The sequence below is a fragment of the Plutella xylostella genome, chromosome 23, assembly GCF_932276165.1.
Source record: "Plutella xylostella chromosome 23, ilPluXylo3.1, whole genome shotgun sequence".
Classification (NCBI taxonomy): domain Eukaryota; kingdom Metazoa; phylum Arthropoda; class Insecta; order Lepidoptera; family Plutellidae; genus Plutella; species Plutella xylostella.
In genome coordinates, this window is record NC_064003.1 from 6,670,363 (window position 1) to 6,691,911 (window position 21,549).

Below are 21,549 nucleotides of genomic sequence, written 5' to 3' on the forward strand. Positions count from 1 at the left end.
ATTTAAAATGTATTAACAATTACGGATTTCTGTTTGGAAATATTTTGTTTCTTATTGACTTTAGGTTCTCGATCAAATGGGCCGCGTAACATCAACATACATATCGTTAAAGGCGGACAACGGATCACAAAATCTCATCACCTAACAAAATCTATCAGTTAGTACTAACTATAAACTTTTGGACAAGTAATTTTAACTATAAGTACCCGTAACTACATATGATTTTTTTGTGGAATATATTATTATTAACTTAATACTTTAATTGGTTTCCACGTTTCCTTGCTTCTATAAATGTAAAGAACGTAAATCATAGATGAACGAAGGTCCGTGTTGTAAAATAATCCATGAAGCAATGTTGTCTCGCGAGAAACATAATCATAACCGACGGGAGTGCCGGGCTACAGTTACAAGGGAATGTCTCCGGAATTTATAATCCGATGGCGAGGATAAACGGCACAATCCGGCCACTAAATTAGTCGGGATAAATAGCTAGTGTACATAAATTACGTGTTTTCTAGAAGGCCCGTCTTAAATTCGATGCTTCGTTATTAAGACATTGATCAAGCGGGAACGGGTTGAAGGTTTCGCTCCTTCGATTTGTGTCTGATAACATGTAATATTCGTGTTACTTTTTTCTCTTTCCTTATAATTACAATTTATATCTTTGGATGCACCTTGCTGGCTGTTGACTCTGCGGCGGCAGCGGTCTCATGTTTCATTGATTTATTGTCGTTTGTCCGTTTCGGCTTCTTTACTTTCTTTCTTTTGCGTTACGCGTCCGAAAGAATTCAATTCAGCCGACCCAAAATTTAGCTTTAAAAGACGCGAAACGTGTTCCAACTTACGGTTATAAATCTTCAGACTTATTTTATATGGTAGAATCGGAATCGAGGTAACGGTGCATTAATATGGATAGTTAAATCAAATAGTGCGTTATGACTGTAACGAATTTCGAATGCAAATCATTATTTTGCTGTCGTTATTAAATAAATCGTTTTATGTCTGCTCTCGTCTATTTTCACCGGAACAGTTTGTAAAGTTATGAAAATTAACAGAGCAAGTGTTATTGCCGGCGCGGCGGCGGAGTAATTCGGGGAAGTTTACAGAATAACGCGTTCCGTGAGCGGTTCACACCGTCACATCAAATTCTCTTGTCATCGTCCAACCTGTCCAAGTGTAACAAAGCGTAGAAGCTCGCAGTGCACCACAATTAGTCGCGATCGGTCGACCAACAGCACAATTAGTCGCGATTGGTCGTGGTGCGTAGTGGATGCGCACGGCCGAGCTTCCCATACTAAAACCAGGACGACCTCGTAAAAGAGTGGTGGCAGCACTTTCTATCTACGCTAAACGGTGCGCCGGACCACTTTTTCCCTAGTTCCGTCAGTCACCACCGGCAACAAAATGAACCAATACCGAGCATAGACACCTGCGACTCTTCACAGTGTCACCGGCAACAAGTTTAATTAACTTTTTGTCTCACAGCCGTCCTCAGACAATCTGTTGACATTCCGCTCGTTTGTAGACCTGGGGGGCCACTCTATATGACGAAAAACGAAGTTTCGGTGCGCTGTTGCGCGGGCACCGACTCTATCTTGTTGTATTAGACGTGCCGATTGCACGACAGCTCTCGTTCGGTCCTTTTTCGTCAGTATAGAGTAACCCTCCTGCGCCGAGTCGCGTCCGACGCTGCCGTTATGGTTTTCGGAGATTAGTCGCGGCTACCGCAGTGGGAAATACGAACTCCATTGGTGCGCTTATGCAACACAAAGCGAAGCAAATCTGCGATTTTGTTATCACAAGGTAAATGTGAACAAGTCATATTTAAACTTTTTAAAAGATTTTTAATTTGACAATTTAAATATACACCACTATATACACACTTATCACACTGTATACAAATGTTAACTGTTGGTTGTATAATTATGTTGTATAGTGTTAACTGTTGTATAGCTATTTAAAAAATAATATAATATATAATAAATTGTACTGACCTGAATAGGTAACCGCCGTCGTCTGCTAATATACGGTAGTATAGTAGATGGACCCTGGAACGGACATAACAAGCCGTTAATTAATTTTTCGTCTGATTACTACCCATAGCCACAATCTCTCAGGACAGTTCTATAAAAAATATTATACTTTATAGTAAAACAGCGGGTAAAATCTTTGTTACTGGAAAGAGTATTTGCAAGACTTACCCTAAATCGGCCCCCGAAAGACGTAGATATTATTTATATTATATGTAGTGGTAGGTATAAGGTATTTATGCACATTGAGTTAGTATGTCCAGGAAAAATATTAGTAAACAAGTAATTGTATTTTATGTCAAATAGAAATGCGACATTGCAATATTCATGAGAGTAATGAAAAAAAGTTGTGCAAAAAAAAACAAAAGAATGAGTTCTTTATTCCATTTTGAATTCGATACGACCACAGAGGTCGCATCGGAAAAAGAGGTGGTAGGAAATAGTTTGAAGATAAAGATACTAGGTAAAATACTCAGAATAATAAATATTATAAAATACATTATAATAATTTAGTTATATGAAAAACACAACGTGTTACATTATTTAACCAGTTTTACAGTTTTAGGACACGATAATGCATTGTAATATTTGTGTTAGAAATCAGCTGAATTTATGAATACTTGATTGCCACGCCGCCGGGAATATCATGCATTTTGAATAATTTCATAGATACAGATAATCCTCATCACTGAAACAGAGTCAGGGGGTCAAACGTGCATTTGCAAATTTGAGATCCAAACGCGAATCCATTCGCAGACGAATACAGACTTGTAAATCGGGCCGGTGCACTTGACCGCTAGTTGTTTGGAGTTCAAGTCCTAGTTCGCACGGCGCCGGCTGACCGCGCCACTTGCGTAAACACTCGCCTCCGCACTCGCCACTCCACCACATGACTTGCACTGTGACTCATCATCTGCACGACACATCCAATCTGAGCAGGATCAAAATACAATGCGAACGAGTTAGTGATTAACTTATCTATGCTAATGCGCTCGGCTACAGACACTCGTAACTTATCACAGCAAATCCATCACAGAGCTCAATGACTCATATCCTGAACTAAAACGTAATATCTAAGCAACGGTGAAAGCGTGATTACTTTTCTGGTAAAAGTAAACTGATCGATTTCGTGCATTTAATACCTGTCTCACTCATACATCCTCAACAAACATTCTTATGCAAATGCATAAGATTGGACCCAAACAAAAAGAACGATTAATCGAAGTCAAAAGCAAACCGAGCGTGCTCTTTGGCTCTCGGTTCGCGCGATGCCTCTTTAATTGCTCTGTGATAACCGGTAATAGTAGTATAAATGTGCCCATTATAGTCGCTTCGATTTATATTGATCGTATTAATGCCGGTCGCGTTTATATTTAAGCGGTCTTTGTGTGGTGTCGCAGGCTGCGTCCACCACCGGCGATACTGCTGCTCTCCGACTTTGAGTTATATCGAATTAAGGCGTGGGCTTTACTCGATCCTCGCAGGGGTCTTTGATAGTTTTACGAGGATTGTCTGTAGCAATGATACCTGTACACTTCGGCCACCACAATGCCAGGCTACTTACTGTAGATGGCACCACTGCAGTGTGCAACTGAATACGCGACTGCAGTGTTTTCAATTACTTTCGGACGTTATGCGGCGGCTTTACGGCTTTTTCATTGATTGCTGGGCGTTTAATTGCTAAAATAATGTTTTCTTTGATTTATGTCCTCAATTTCTCTCCCATGCCGGTGGCGGTGGCTAAGTATGCTTATCTACAGCTGTTTTAATTTGATTGTTAAATCGAAATGAGCAGAAGCGAAACGTCTAGATTGTATTATTGTATTGTAAGTACTTAATATGTAGAATTATGACGCTATAAAACGGGTCAGTTTTGAGTTATACACAGCCACCATTCTATTAGAGTATACTTAAGTTAAAGTAGACTTAAGTTAACGCAGCCTTTCCAATTATGATGTATTTAATAATTTAAAGTGACATACCTAAAAATTACATTTAGACAGATACCTTTTTTCTATTTTTCGAGTTCAACTCTATTGTTTTTTCGGTTATGTTAACTGTATTTATGTTTATTTTAAATAATTAAATCTTAAAATCAATCAATCGTGGGACAAAGTTTATTTAGTCCTACGTAGGAATATTTATTTGCAACTTAAGAAACCTGTATAATACATTCGAGCTAATCAGGCATCTACTGCATATGTAACGTCGGACGCACCCAGACCTATCAAGGGCGATATGCATTGATACACAATCTCTGTACTCCAAGTTATGCAAAATACGAACTGGTTTATTCGTCTGTATTTCCAATAAAAATAAAACCTCCGCTCCTGCATAAAATACAAAGGATCTGAATTCCTCGAGACTATGTCTCCTTGTTTCTATTTCACTTACAGAATTGAATAGTACATTTCCCTAGAATTCTAAATCGTTACATCAACTCAATCTACAGTTTCATGTTACATTAAGTTTAACAGGTTATTAGAACGGTGCAGCTACTATTTAACTAGTAAACCTTACTTCAGTGTCTTTTAACGGCCACTAACTTGGACGGTCGCCGTCAGTCATTAGACAAGACGCCATAAAGGCAGCTTCTTTCTCCGTAAGTCCTTCCAAAAATAAAGGGTTCTCGCTAAATGATCTGCACTTGGGCTTGTTACACAATGCGGGCACATTACCTTGTGTTGTTTCCAGTATATTGTGAAGACGAATGTTGTCACGAGGGGACATAAACCGTGATTGGTTTCCCCGCGATGGGTGTCGGGAGGAATTCCAATCAAGCGAGTGCGGTCTTGGAGACGATCAGCGTGCACCCAATCCGTTAACTAGATCCCGTCTGTATCTGCAGAGGTGTTTGATTGATCCTTGATTAGACGAGCGGCGTGCATTTCATTACCGGTGGCGGATCGAGTGACGCCCGCTGGCTTGTGGTGACGCGACACTTAGCTGGGGCGTCGGAATATGTGACATTAGGATACAATTTTGTATCTTGATAACATTATTTATAAGGTGCGAACAGAAACATGAACAGGATTTGATTTACCTTTAAATGGGATTGACAAAGAAGTCTTACATATAAGTTTTGAATTCCATTAGTTCAGTTATGTGCAAAAAATATTTCAAAATGTCTTGTTTGTTGGTCGATTCTCGATGTTAGTTTGTATAATTGTGCTTTATTATACGGTTGTACCTTATAAATATGTACTACGCTTCATGGCAAAAAAAACGATCGGACATTGTAAGCACCATAAGCAAGTGATCCCGCTGACTAGAAACCAGTTACAAGATGTTCGTTTTTGCCAACCAGATGTTCGCGAGTTGGAATATACGCGAAAGGCTTCTTAAAAATAGGTGTGAGGCAGCAGGCGAGGTTGTGCAAAATCCACGCCAGCAGGAGTTGACAGTTGCATGTCATACGACCGGCGGCGGCGCCGAGTCACCCGCCAACGTTTTCCAACCAATTTACCAACGTCTGCGTCTTCGGAGCACCTGCGACATTTTTTAGCTACAAATCTTCTTCGCGCCACTACTTCTTTAGTGCACACTTACCGTGGCGCGAGCCTCTGTTCATATTTTTTCCAACAACACATGCCCTACATTATGCTTCATAACATAAGCGATATCCACTTGAGCGTGTGTCGGCAGCAATATGCTATTTTTATTATCCCACTTGAGCCGGGAACACAAGTGCTCTAATATCGCGGATTTGCTGAATGTGTGACGTCATGTCTGTCACACTGGCGCAGACTACCACCGTGTTGCCGCAACATTCCCTACTCGTGTATGTGCCTTAAGTTTTGAACTCGGTTAAGCTCGCGGAATAGCTATTCTGAAATTTCAGCAAGCACATATGCAAATGTCAGCTCTCGACACTGATTGTACGAGTGGCACGGGGAAAATTCATGCATTTACATTAAATTTTACCGAAATTGAATCCGGGCAGCCGTGTGTTTATACATACGATAGTGGCGTCATGTGTGCACCGCTTTCGTTCGATATTTACGATTTTGCATCGCATCTGTCGCGTACAGTATGCATGAATTATTTAGGTCGTTTTGTTTCGTTTTTAATCAGAGTTTGCCGGTTATTGCCGCTGTTATTGAAACGTTACAGCCCTTACCGGATTAACTAATCGGATGATTGTTCGCTCGCGTACTCCGTACCGCCATGCATGATGCCAGCTACGTTTAATTACAGTTTTAGTGCTGGTTTTACGATTTTCCTTTTATCGGCTACAAGCTGCATTAAGTGCATTTCCTACCTCATTACTGAAACTTCAAGTTGATGATTCACAGGGAGGCATATAACATTGGTATGTTATTGTAAATTGAGTCTCTCCTATAAAGTTGTAAGTAACAGTTAGAACAATAAAACATTGTAGACTATCAAGTGGACAGCAAATTTTATATCTTTGCAAGTTTACTGCTGAAGTCTGTGCAGGGGACGTAAATCCGAGCCTCGCCACAAAGAACGTAGTGTTCGTAATAAAGGGGTTAATTGTACCAACGTCCAACACTGTTACTGCAAGTGGGGCAGCCGTGCACTCCATTTACTGGGCAATGTTGGAGAAAACTAGGAAAGGTAATAAATTGGCAGCCGAGATCGATCTCGACGTCTGCGCACAAATCAAAACGGTACGTCAAAGCTACACAGCTGCGGGGGCGGTCGTGCGCCGCGCCACCTACATAACACTGCTATAATTTGAAACCAGCATTATTTGTCGAGTCGTCTCGTACCGTACACCCTAGTGATATCATGTGACGGCTCGCAGCCAACTATGAGCTGACTGTGCACTTGTTCCCTACAAACAGGTTTGTAATGGTAAAAAAGCATGAATGAATTGTAGTTTTTGTTGACCTGTTGCGTTTCCTGCGGTCGCACGATGTCTTCGGATGACAGCGACGGCGGCGCGTGGAGAATCGGCGTACGCGTCGGCGCGGCGGGGCTACGCTCCAATAACCGACACCTGATTGAAACAACCTGCCACCTCACAGAACAGCTTCCGTTCCTCCACTAGTACCCTCAATACGAGCCAGTGTTAGAGGCGTTAAGATAACGCGTCGAATTCTAATTGAGCTGTACGATTGAATACACATTGACTTTATCCAATTAATAAACCTTAATAGTTACTCTACGTAGCGGTTAAGACAGTTATATGCTCCGATTTTTTCGTCGGTTCCATCTCGAGATTAATAGGTATCAATTAGGCCCAATCTAATTGCGCCGATAACAATTATTTTTAATACAGTAATGACTGATGGAAGAGTGGACGGATTAGCCGGACACCTCACGTAGAGAGCTCATCATTGTGGAGTGGTGGGTAAAAAACCGGCGAAGGTGCAAGCAACAGGTAGACGGTCCAATTAGAGCGGCGCGCTGCAGTCGCCGGCGACATCCCGACGCGGCCCTCTTCGGATACGATTATCTTACTTGATACTTGACGAATGAAGCCACAGTATGCGACTACGCTTTGTTGGGAATAGTGGTAAACAGGTGGGACATAGGAAATACTACTCGTATATTATTTCCTAGGTTAGAAGAATAATGTATCTTTCTATAGCATTTCGATATGACCTGCTTTTGCTTAAACATTAACAAATAGATTTTGTCTGACTAAATATTATTATTACGAAATCATTTTTAGATAGAACATTGTTTAAAACATTGTTTAAAACATTATTTTAGTTTCGTACAAAGTTACCACATTTTTACTTCTACAGTAATTCTACATTATGCATTTCAATGTTGAGGTGGTTAAGGTCTGATTTGTGGCTGACCTAAAAAACGCCTATAGTGCATACTTTGTTTGGTTCGTGGAGCTTGGGGGCCGTCCATTAATCACGTGAGGTCGTTTTTCTCATTTTTTGACCCCCCCCTCCCCCCTGGTGATATTTGGTGAGGTTTTGGACCACCCCCCCCTCCCCTTTCCTGGATCACGTGTATTTTTTTGTAAGTCTGTAAAGGATTTGTTTGACTAGAAAAAATATAACTAAAATTGCGTTTTGAATTCAAAAACATTTATGTGTACCTATTTGCAATAAAATTTATTATTTTAATCCTATAAATCCTATCCTATACTACAAATCGTTAAAATTTTTGTGTCGTCAAAATTTCGGTTCAGAAATACCTAGCCCTTTTTGACAAAATTTAATACACGTGATGTCTAACGAGACCCCCCCTCCCCCCTCGTGATGTTTCGTGAGGTTTTCCGTACCCCCTCCCTCCCCCTTTGAGCCTCACGTGATTAATGGACGGCCCCTTGCACGATGGATCAACGTAGAATGGCCCCGCAGCTCCTGCCGCCAAGCTTTGACGGGCGTCCACAAAAACTGTGCAACGTTTCGCTCCTCGCTCTTTTTGCGACATCCAGAACTCACCGCATCGCTTTACTTTGTGTTACTTTGTGTGTGACTTTTCAATCTCCATAAATACCTTACAAATTTCCCTTAACTTTTTTCGTCAGCGAATCATGCACGCAGAATGATAAGCGGATATGATATGTAATAAAATGTATTGCAGTTATTTACGACATTGGTGCGGCATTTCTTATCGCCCCTCGGACAATCTGGGCTGGATTCTTGAACATTTGCAATTTCAGTGGAAATATTCGGATGCTGTATAAATCACGGGTATCCCCGGGCAGCCCGCGACAATTTGAGGAAGCGAGACTTTAATTCTTAATAATAGCCCGGCTGCCCTTGTCGTATTTATTTTACTTTCGGAAATTATCTCGAGGACTGTCTCGCTAATAAATTTCAGCCGCGCGATCAATAATAATAATTGAGATGCTAATATGAATCGGGTGATATTTCAAAGTCGTGAATGTTGCTTCTTTTTTATTTTATTGCTGCTGTAATGTAACAATGCGAATTTAAGCACATTTATCATACTTGTAGTTGTTAACACAATTGCATTTTTGCATTTTAAATCTGTTATTGTTAGCGGTTTTAGTTAATTTTAACGAGTGTTCTAATTACTCAAAAACATTGTATGCTTACGTAAGTTTGCTATTGCGGTAGACTATAAAAGGAAAACGTATAGTTTATTTTTGAAGTTCTTTCCTCTATAGCTTAGCTTCTCTATGTTGTATATCTGATGGTTCGATGTTCGTCAAGATCCCATATATTATATCGGGAGCGCGTGAAGATATCGAATTGAAATTTACACCATATATGTATAGTCATTTACAAATCTACGTCTCTTTAGGAGACGAAAAAAAATCTTCATTACTTCAAACATTGTTAACCAAAAATCCACCAAAGTATTAATAAATGGCATGTCAAAATGTAAACGTAAATTTTACTAAATTTTTCATAAAAACATTATGATTACAGAAATTAGGTTTGCTCTAATTACCTATATATACATTAGTAGATACAGAACCCAAAGTACGCTTTTTTAATAATAATAAAAGCAATTAAGGAAAAAACATGATTGCTCCTAAAATTATCTGTTCTAGGAAGGTAACAGTTGTGAGTTTATCAAGGCTACTAGGTTTTTATATTATGACAATAAAAAGATAAAACAACATGTTGCCTTCCAAAGCGTCAAAAAGGCACCAAATAGAGATGACCATCTACAAAATATAGTTCTAGTACCTAATCACCAGTAATTGCCGATTACACTCTACCTCTCTACACTGAGTAAAGGGTTTTGTAATTATCTTCAGGCTGAGTAGGTTAGCTCCAAGTAAATAATACGTGAAATGTATACCTCTGTCTAGCAGTGTGTGTTCTGCAGCCTTACTCCCAGCGATTAATAGTCGCTATCCAAAAAAGCCAATTAAAACTCAGTTGAAAAATTTAGGCCGATTCAGTTGGTACCACCACCTCGGTTTTGACTGAGCCGCGGACCAGGGACAACGTAGAAAATATATCAAGAAACGACTAGTGATTATTTTTGAAACAGTAGCCGAAGTAAGCCGATATCAGGCCGATGTTGCGTTCCGTATTTCAATAGAGGTGAAAGAAAGAGATGTCGCTCTATAAAATTGTATAAGATCTTGTGTTTTTTCTCGCTCTGACAAGGAAAAAATTGGTGTGCATTCGAAGTACTAGCGAAGCTTGAAATAAGAAATCCGGTAATCATCAGTCGATATTATGTTTTTATTTTTTCAATGTTAGTAAAATATTAATTAAAATACTTATTAAACACTAGGTTAAAGTCATCACTCATGCCATTTTTTACTTATTATTCACAAAAACTTAACTTTGTAAACGTTAAAATATGAAATTAGGGGCTTTTGAACGCATTCAAACTAAAAATCAAAATACTCTGTGAACCTGTGAAAACACTCCCTCAGTGTTGCCATTAGCGTACATTTTACACATTTGACGTACTATTTTAGCCTCCCATGTGTAATGTGTATATAATTGGTCCATGTAATGTACCATTTAAACTTAACTTCCAATATCATGATTATCATGTGTAAAATCTTTGTTTATGGACTATTTTACGTATTTTTTTTGGAATCGCAGCAAAAAAATTATTAACCACAATTAGTTACGATTTTGATTTTCTTGTATGATTATTTTCTCAACCAATATGATTATTACATGATTACAATGAGTATAAGTATATCATACATAAAACTGCGGGGTACCTACTCTGAAGGTTTTAGGACATTGTAACACTTTTTAAAATGCTATAATAAATATAGGTACGTTTCTCACGACTAAAATCTATTAAAATATAGTACTTCTGCTGACGAGCAGGTGCGAAAGAGCTGGAAAAGCTAAATTGAGTGATTTTAGTAAAAAAACAGCTCATGTACGGTTTTAACCCTAAATGTACGTTTTCAGCGCTGGATATGTGCGTTTTGAGAACTCCGTTGCGGCAACACTGCACTCCCTCCACTTCATTCATACAACATACAATAACAATGATAAAACAAAATTACAAATGGAATTTCCTTATTTAAATAGATATTTGTGCACTAAATACATAATAATATGACGTAAGTATAGTATTCTGATGGAGTGGTTAAGTTGCAGACTCAGATCGACTCGATTTATAAAATAGACCGATAAAATATTACGATAATTTGTTACAAAGTTATAGATATTAAACTATCAATCATTGTTTACAGAAAGAAGAAGAAGACGTTGCGTGTCACCGTATAGCCAAGGAAATATCTTGTGAAAGTTTTAACTCAAGGCGGAAATTTATTGAAAAAATACTCAACATAACCTACAATTACAGTGAAATACTGAAAATATCTTGTACCGTGATAATATTTCTGAATAATAAGTGCAAACCCATACTCTAAGATCGTGCTTTCAACCACATACTTAATACAATTCCATAATCATATCGAAATCCAAAAGTTCGTAAGTCGTAAGTGATCATAGTTTAGGTGTGTACTTATTAGACTCATGCATTGTAAACTCTATAAACGATTACTCGTAATGTATTAATCATATTAAAAGTTGAATGCGGCTGTTTTATTTTTTATTCTTTATGTTTAAAGCAGTTCTAAGAAAAAGCAGTAATAACTAGTAATAAGAGTTGTAACATTATGCATGGACCAAGTGTCTGCTTATGTTAAAAACACAATGTTATCATGTAAGTAAACCCTGCTTTAAACATAAAAAATGTATCTACCTAATCTTCATAAAGCAGATAATGCTAACACCCTGATTACACCACCAAGTAGAGCGGCCCGAGACAGTGTCCTCCGCTGAGCACTCTGTTATTGTGATCCACGGAATGGTTTAAAATCAGCCAAGAGTACTGTCTTGCCACTCTACTCAGTAGGTGATTACAAGGGTATTACATTGCAACAGGTAAAAGTTAGTATACAGGGCCTCAAGTCTGCTAACGAATGAGGATATGGTAGGTATCCATATATTAAAAGTACAACTTACAATGTTACTTATACAATTTCTTCCATGTTGCAATGTTATCATTGCCGGACTCTTAAGAAGGAATACTTCCTATCAAGCCTTTATAAAGCAATAGTATCATGAATGACCTCTTAGTCAAGTGCAACATCAACAGGTAAATAATGAAATGAAACATGGTTTTTGCTGTATTTTGTGTTTATTAAGTATCATATATGAAATCACATCACAATTATTATCAGTGTTCTGAAATATCAAGCATAAGCTTCTCTTCTATTAGCTAAAAAACTGCTCTCTGATTATCTGAAATAAGATAGAAATATAGATTAATAGTAATTCTATAGGTTAGGCCGTTAGGATATAATAATAATATATTGTACAGTCAGCCAAAGAGATATGTATGCCACCCCAACGCAAGCCCTTAGATATTATGACAATTGATGGTTCTACCTTTTTTGGCATAAGATTTTTTTGCCTAATCTCGTATTGCATAGTAACGTTTGGTCAAAGTCTCGTTACGCCGAAAATCGTATGGCATAAATCTCGTTTAGTAAAAAGTTATTTCGCATAACATTGTTTAGCCTAATAATGGTATGGCCAAATCTTGAATAGCCTAATAATGCTATGGCATAGGTTTATACAAAGTAATAATATTCTTTTGGCTTTAACTTTGACGGAGCGTCTCCCTACATAGCGCAAACTGGTGCCTTGTATTGTTTTCGCTGTTTGGAAAACGCTCCGCTCCGCTTCGCTGCGCTCCGCTTTGGTTTTGATGAACATGTGCACCTAACACGCTCCTCCTCGCTTTGCTCGTCGTCGCACCTATTTTTAGGTTTCGATCTCATGGGGTTTGTAATAATTATATTGGTCATTAACTTTCGATTTTTTGATCATACAATATCGTGATTTTCGGGATGTAGGAGAAAAATACCACAATTTGTACATTTACTACATACTTAATATATTATTTATGAAGATAACATTAGGAGAAACAAGATTATACATAGGCATAGACGAACATAAATTTGAGCAAACGAAACTTAGGTGTTTAAAGATTGTGCCTAAAGAGTTTTAGACGAAACGAGCTTTATGCCACATAAGTCTTGGCAAAGTGATGGTTCGGCCAAAAAAGTTTAGACCATACGAGTTATACGAAATGAGTTTTGGTCAATAAAGATTATGCCAGATGAGCGGAACCCCAATTGATAGGTAATATTTATGTAACATGAAAAATAAGGATAACTAATATTAAGGTAAGTAATACTTAAGTTAGTAAGTATTGATAAAATATTATTATTCCACCCATGAGGATTAAATTTTTGTTGCTGTGGTGGCATAAATATCTATTGCTGACTGTACTATCAAGGTATTGATACAACTTTATTTAGTAGATTTTCTATTCTATTCTATTCTGAGAGGTGGCGAAGCTCCTGTACGTGGCTCTCTTGAGTGGAACCTTTGTACATATCTCCTTAATTTTAGCTCAGCCAGCCTAGCTCTCGAGTAAAATGGAGCAGCAAGCCTGGGTGTTCCAATAGCTGAGATAGGCGTTCTGTTGGTCCAAGAATAGATAGTCTTGTTTCTGTAGTAGGTGGAGATTGAGCCAGCATAGGTATATTTTTTTAACTACAAAAGATACCCACCGCAGCACTACAGTTTAATCCTAAGGTGCTTAGAAAACAGATGAATCAAATAATATTTTATAGATATAGAATCTAGATAAGCAAGCCAAGTAAATTATTTTTCATACTGTCAGTGCATCATAAAATTAAAGTGTTTGTGCTAGGGTAGTATTTCATATATTTTTTGCTACAAATAAATTGAAATCAGCTTAAGTGACTTACTCAGTAGCAGAATGATATGCCAATTTAGTTTCTTATGTAGGTATTAACTTCATAAGATCTTAATACAACTTGTTGTTAAGTACTTCACATAGGCACTTGAATATTTAGTCTTGGTTATAAATTCCAGTCTGGAGCCAGTTGCAACGCAGTAAAAACCTACAAATACCAAAAATTCTGGTTAGTAGGTATCATGGGGTTTAGGTTACAGACATTATGATAGTATAGGAAGGTTTATCTTATTATTATTAGTAGGTATATATTGTTAGCCACTGGACTTAGCTGGAGCGAGACCAAACATAGGTGGTTTAAACAAAGATAGGTGGCAGATTTTATGACACCTCTGGGGTGCCATAGGACTACAACAATGGTAAAAGAAGGTTTGTCTTTGTTTTGAAGGATATTTTCTTTAAGGCTTCTTCTTCATGCCTTAAGAACATGAGAGTTAAGGCGGTCATCCATTGGCGAGGCGACGGTATAGATTGTTGGCTTGTCGAATCTCGTTGGTGATCCATTAGCGAACCAAACAGTCTACTTTCATCATTGGCAAAGTCGTGGCGTGCTTTTTGTAACATCGTTGGAGGTTTTTAGACCGCGGACTTAGAGGTTATTGGAGGTTTTGCTCGCGAATGGATCATCGCCTTTAGTTGAAGAAACTTTTACATGTACCTCTATTATGTTCGTGGATACTCACCTTATTTGTTACGCTCAAATCAGCTAGTTTCATGAAGCTAAAGTCTTCAATCAAATTGTCCGTCAACTCCTTTAAATATGCTTTAAAATATCCAGGGAGACTGGTTTGCAATCCTCACGTATCCTCAGTAACTACTTTCACATCACTTTGTAGGTGTAATTACAGGCTCTTTTTCTTACAAAAATAGGAAAAATTAGCCATTGTAATGGCTTTGCGTTGCAAGAATAGGAACTTTTTTCAAAGAGGCGTTGAGTCGCAACTTTGACATATAATCTACTCTGTGTGATGAGCTCATGATGAGCTCGTGGTGCGAATTTCTAGCTTAGTAACGCTATAATTTTCACTGAACGGTTTGCGTGACGTCATAACACAATGAGCCGCAAAAATGTGCGGTGGGAGTACGATATTAGCGATTTTGTTGAAATCGATTCAGCCACTCATCGCTGGGAGTAAGGCTGCTGTATAGAATTAACTGTATACCGTCAAAGTCCAGTTAGGCTCGATCAAGGTTGTAAGCGCGTGATGCAGTTTTAATGACATAATACTGCTAGAGCCAACTCGATTAACCACCGGCTACCGATGGTGCGGGGCCCGTCCGACGAAAGGGTTGCACCTTGGTTTCTCTGGATTTTTTTCTTCATTCATGATTTTTTCCTGTATGCTGTGCGTATTTTTGTAAGTTATATCTAGTGAAATTCGAATTTCGATGATACGCTTATGTGGCTTGTGAGGAAACTTCTACTAGCATGGTCCAGTGATTTTTTTTCATCTTAAAAGGGTCTAATAATAAAAACTCGTGTCTTCATACACCTATAGTAGTGGCAAATTTACTCTGTTTATGATGATATGAAAAGGACTACTTCTAAAGGTACAATGTGTTAACTCCATACCGGTCCATCTCAGCTGCGATAAACGACTATCTTCACGTGTGCTCCTGGCCCTGTATTAGTTATTATCTGCCCGATCACGGTAGCGGACTGTCGTCACTCGATTTACTGTACCCTCTTGTTATTGGTCATTCGCCCTGGTTACAGCCACGCGTAGATCATATTATATACAGTTCGGTCGAAGAATGAAAACGTTCATCAACGGTTTACCTGTACACACGGCAACGTTAAATGGTCGGCAGGGCACACTAACGTAGGTAGTGTATGTGTGTGTCGGCGACGTCGACGTAATTATTTAGTTCTGGGCAACCCACACATGGATATTGTAAGCATGTAGTTGTGCCAGTGACAATGATTCATTGTTTTTATGATATGAAGCAAAATTTTGCAAGGCATTGTAATAGATTGAATGGCTCAGTTGGTATGATACAAGACTTACAACTTTCGGTATGGTGGTTCAAATCCCACTGAACTTACAATATTCCTTTTTTGTTTTTTTTATAGATTTAATTAATTTTTTAAGATGGTTAATAATAGCATTGTAGTATATACGAATAAAAGCAACACAGAAAGTAAATGAAACAAGTTATTAAGTGTTAAAATAACCAAATTTATTCTTGCCGTAACATAAACATTAAGGATGTTACGTTTTTGTTGTTTTTCGTTTTAAAACATAGTTGTAGTTTATATTAATAAGGAAAATTTTCAATTAGCAGTTTTAAATAATAATAAACATCAGAAAAGGATGGACTGGCTGTTTTACTAAAGTAAATAGGCAAGTCATTAGTTATATGAAACAACATGTTAATTAGCTAGAAATAAGATAACTTATTCCAACCTCAGTAACAATAACATCATTAACACATTGGCTTACCCATAATTGTAAATAATAATAAGTATTTAACCAAATAACTAAAGTCTTATACAAATGGAAAAATAAAAATTACTGAGCTAACCCCAATAACTATAATTTTCACCACTTTTTCGCCATAATATCTTACGTCCATCCTTGTCTGATTTAAATGACTTTTCATCACTAAATATCACCACATTGTTGCACCAATCAAAGTTTAAAATAGTCAGTCGCAAAACGCACTCTGTTTCGACGATGCTGATCGGTTAGAGCAATTTTCTTCGTCGGCCTCCGACACCGCAACCCAGCAGCACGCAAGTGAACCCGTACGGTTCGTAGGGATAGATTATGTGTTGTGGCCGTAGAACAGGTGCTGCAGAACGGATCAGCGCTATGTGCAGCTACGATTTCTCGATGGCGTGGTGATGCATCCGTATAGACGACTACTGTCTACATGTCCCAAATCTGCGTATCGGTGAACCCATAATTGAACAGTTCTCCTCTGCAAACAAAAAATACAAATACTTAAGCATATACAAATACAAATATTCTAACGGTCAAATAAAATTATATTTGCAGTTCTATGTTACTTACCGATATCATTAAACGTCTTGCGATTTCACTAATTGTAATATTTTGTTCATATAATACAATTATCTCCGCCTTTTTGAACATGGTTAAATGACTTTCCATAGTGACTGCGAAGATAAATTAATTATAAATTGACAAATCACAAAGTGAATCACTATGCAGACGCAGAGGTGAATTGTCACTAAAACTAAAAACTTATTTCGTTTATTCATATTGTATGAGGGTAGAATGGTTTTACTTCTCAAATGAAGAACGAATCATATATTTTTTGCGAAGAGAAATAGTCGACAGCTATGCAGCTTGTAGTCATTTGTCAATTTCAAATAAATATGTTCTATACTCAACAGCGTTTAAATTAACGCTAAATTTAAATAAAGTAAAATAAATATACCCCATCAGTGGACTCGAACTCACGACCTATGTTTCATAAGTCTAACATACTACCAATGAGCTACGAAGAGTATAGCTACAAGCTGTGAAATTTTGCTTCAAGTCAATTTTATAACTATTTGACTTACTCGACCGGTTGATATGTTTATGTCACAGCTGGTGTAAGGGCGTTTGCCTACGCGCAAACTCGTTTGTGCTGTTGTGTGTGTGTGTGTGGGGTTTGTTACTGGTGTATTTACCGATTTCTGCTTTATTGCACACATAGACCACGTTAGTGTGCACACATACACTACGTTTGTGTGCCCTGCTAACCATTTGGAGTTGCCGTGTGTACGTTGTGTTCTCGATGTCACATGAATAGGGTAAAGGCAGACATAACTGAGATTAACAGAGTTACTGTGTACATTTTCAAGCAACATTTCGTCACATTCAGTCTCAAATGATATACGAGTATAATTTACCCACCGCACATGAGAAGTTTTCAAACTAATATGCAGCGTTTAGTGCGAAATTTCCCAACTTGGCTAGTCTCACGGTCTGTTTAATATTCTACATATTAAGCTTGTGGAAGCTCATCAGATAAAGTCCGTGACTTCACACGACGGCCGTGGCCGCGGCGAGAGCGCCACAGTTTTTATTGCCTTACAGCTGATAACTAGGAAACGTGACCTCTCCTCCAGGCTCTCTACTTCACGCCCCACATAATGATAAAACCACATCAGATTGGACGAAACATTACTTCAACCTTTTACAAAATTCCTTCATAGGCCTAAGACAACTAGTAAAAATGAAATAAAAATCGATATTCCTACCTCAGTAGCCAAATAAAGAAATAGTAGCCCATCAAGTAACTGAGACGTTTTTATACTTTAATATTTCATTCTTTTTATTTTATATCCGATCGATTTACTGTCACGGCCGACCATGAGAATCGTTTGAGGTGACATCACATCCTCATTCAATATAGGTTCTCTAGAATAACCGCTTTTCCCATCCAGTCCGCATGCAATAAAATAGATAATTTGATAGGTTTTGTTTTTTGATATACCTATAAATATCTATAAACATTGAAGATTCACCATTGATAACATAAAAAAAATATGGAAATCGGCACTCATACGTCGCATATTTTCTTTGAGGTTTTTTGTGATGTGCTAAAATCGCGTATGACCGTATGTCATTATTACGTTTGCGATAAGAGCGTGTCAGTGCTGGCTGGTATCTCAATTGCCGGTGACGTGGCTTCGATTAAGTCACTCGAATTTGTAGTCGAAATACTTTAATCTTAATGCTGTAATTAATTTCACGTCCCGCCTGACAAGTGCTTAACCGAGGTCCCGCCCATAATGGAAAGCATGATAAATATAGTATTTTTTCTCAGTCATAAAGGCGAGAATTCAAAGTTGTTTCCCAAGTAAGATCCGTCAAAGTGCTGTCGGCAGTATTGAAATGTGTTAACAAGGTAGTAGAAAGTACGTCAGCCGCTGTGACCCTAGGTTCAAACTCGTGGCTCGTTGACTGAGAAATTTAGGTGACAAAGATGGACCGAATCCGGAGCATGAAGCATCGATGCGTGCTGTCTCAATGTGGGGCGCATGCATAGTCACATACGCTCGTGTGGGATACAGTTCAACGTTACTATGTATGCACTTCAAAAATAACTACAAAAAATACAGTGATTAAGTTAACAGTTCGCCGGCATAATGGCTTACCAATGAGTACTATCTAAATCCCATACATAAAATAAAACTACTGACCTACTTCGATTTCATATGGCGTGGCGAATCAGCTGCAAATCGTTAATGTGTGTTTAAAATTATTGTGAACTGTTAATAGTGCAGAGATTTCACGGTTGTGCCCGGGTTGTTGTTAAAAGCTCTCACTCCGTGTAGTTCGTCTTAATTGCCGATCCGAACGAATCGTTTATCATATTGAAGTATTGAAATAGGTTTGACCGACTTCGGATTATCTTACACGCATGCGTTTGACTTTTTACTTTTACATTCTAATGTTAGTTATACCTATTATGAGTGTGTGATTTTTTTACCAAATTTAATTAAATGGCTTCGTTGATCGTTTGCAACAAAATTTATGAAAGAAGAGCTCAATGTTATTCTTGAGAAATTTTAATGTATTTATTTATTAAATATATAAATTCCTGACACTAACTACTTCTGCCTGATGAATATTTCGCTATCTATTACTCTAGTGTATTTTTCTTATCTAGGCTTTGATCGGAAAAATAAATTGTTATTTGCTGAATATTTACATAATAACGGACTCTTAATTAAAATCTTTCCACATGGTGAATAATTGGAAACGTTATCAAATATATGTTTATCTGTATTGAAATGGATGAATACTGATTAAAAATGGAACAGTTTTGGATGTATACTCGTAGTGGGCGCCAGATTTCATGGTCGGAAGGTTGATGGACTGACCAACTAGACGGTCTCATTCAAAATGTTCAGTCTTAATACGTGGCAATAACAGCGTTTTTCGAATTGTGTTTCAAAATATATAATAGTGATCCGGTTTTAATTGCTAATGGCCGATGATTGTGTCAAATTAACAAGAATTCCGTTCACGACAGCCGTGAAGTCATCTCATTTGTTATATTTAATACAATGTTTAAGATATTTTTTTGTTTAGTAATATGTCAGTGATATTTGGATGCAATATCCTGGAAAGTTAATTAATAAAATATAATAAAACTAACAAATTCACAACCACATACGTCCTGCTAAGCTATGACAGATATTGCAAACAACTTTATGTAACGGAATACAATGATAACATTAATTATAATCTTTGAAGTTGAATTTTAGCAATAGTTTTATTTATACATATTCCCTTTACCTAAAATGTGAAATGAAAAGCGAGTGCACAATAAATCAGCAAAGAACGAGTGTATTTCTTCAGTAATCAGCTGATATCGACTTGCCAGGTTAAACCCACCTAATTACTGTTGACTTTTACGATCGGCATAACGATATTTAACGTAAAGCCAATCATGCCTTTACGGCATGCGCTTTTTGAATTAGTTGCCATAATATGGAGTAGTTTCTCGTAGGGAATTGGCGCTAAACTAAACCCTATAAAAGGCTTATAATATAACATTTCATGTCTTGCTATGATTTAAGCAATTGTGAATTTAATTAAGAATAAATTTGTTCAATAATGTAACTTCATTATTTTATATTTGCATTTCAATCTATTGCATTCAATATTACTTAATAACAGAGAATGCTATAATTTTTCGAATACAAAGTTCTTTTTCAGTCATAGCATTCTAATATGAACTAAAATGTAAGACTATTCTAATGTGTGTTGTATGTATCTCGAGAATTCCCAAAATGTCACAGTTAATAAAAAGGAATGTTACCTTATTTATCTGAAGAATCTAGAATGTGGGTTACTTGTCGACATCGGCGTCTTTTTTATACACGCGCGTAGGAATCCGACTTTCTTATCTAAGATATTAACATATTGATTAGGTATGCTTCCCGTATTGATATGCGACAGACGAAACAGCCTCGCTACTCCCGCGTTTGTTCAGCAAACTAGTTCCCCGACTGACGAGCCAGATACCCACATTAAATAAAATTTATTAGATTCCCAGCAAATGGCTTTACCGCTGCTTTACTGATTGTAGGTGTGGAAAAGGAAATTATACATTATGTACAGCAGACGCGTAAGATTGAATTGATCATAAACTTATCCCGAGGGTTTATGCTAAGCTGTTAGAGATTTCAAAAAAATCATTACTTGCCTGTCAAGAGTTCAAGATGATTAAAATGTGCAATAAAAAGTGAACCGTTAATCCGTCTGTTAGGATGCGAGTCACATCACTAGCCGCGTCACTGGTCTCTTCCACGTTCCTCACATCAAGCCGAACTTATCTCACCATTTCAACATTGTACAGATGTATAGCCAGATATCGGCTGCTATTAGAGGTGTCAAGTTTTTATGATACCGAATTTATTCCGTGAATCTGATTAACAAATAATTTAAACACAATATTCACGCATAACTTCGCAACTTTTATCTGTTCGACTCTGTTTTATTATTAAAATTACAGAGCGCGAAATAAATCGTGAGCGGAAGAGCTGATCAAACTGATTGAATAGCATGGGATAAATGAGTGGATCAGTGAAGCAGCTGAATCTAAATGGGCACCTCTAGCCATTATCTCGTTGGGCGAGGTGTCTGAATATTAGGAGCGTAAGCAATTTGTCAAGTTCGATGGCCGTTGTGTTTGGTGTAAGCGAGGCGCGCTCCGGGCAGCCTCGACTCGCGCTATCGCCTGTTCTCATCTCGCTCGGTTACCTGTTTGCTAGTTATCGACGCCGCGCCGCTATTGTTTCTAACATTCTTTCCGACGTTCCTATTTCTTATTTCACCTCTTCAATTTATGCAAA

The 21,549-nt window shown here is 37.7% G+C and overlaps 1 protein-coding gene and 2 long non-coding RNA genes across 3 annotated transcripts in view; 2 read left to right on the forward strand and 1 right to left on the reverse strand.

Annotated features, from left to right (window-relative positions):
• LOC105386718 (lysine-specific histone demethylase 1A) overlaps positions 1 to 21,549 on the forward strand; it is a 256,675-nt gene that overhangs the window by 102,140 nt on the left and 132,986 nt on the right. The window lies entirely within an intron of this gene.
• LOC125490376 lies at positions 9,763 to 11,463 on the forward strand. The gene is made up of 2 exons (XR_007267641.1): positions 9,763 to 10,986; positions 11,119 to 11,463. It is a non-coding gene; the product is annotated as an uncharacterized LOC125490376 (long non-coding RNA).
• LOC125490375 lies at positions 11,878 to 14,855 on the reverse strand. Its single transcript, XR_007267640.1, has 3 exons — positions 14,408 to 14,855; positions 13,717 to 13,872; positions 11,878 to 12,175 (listed from the first exon to the last, which is right to left on the reverse strand). It is a non-coding gene; the product is annotated as an uncharacterized LOC125490375 (long non-coding RNA).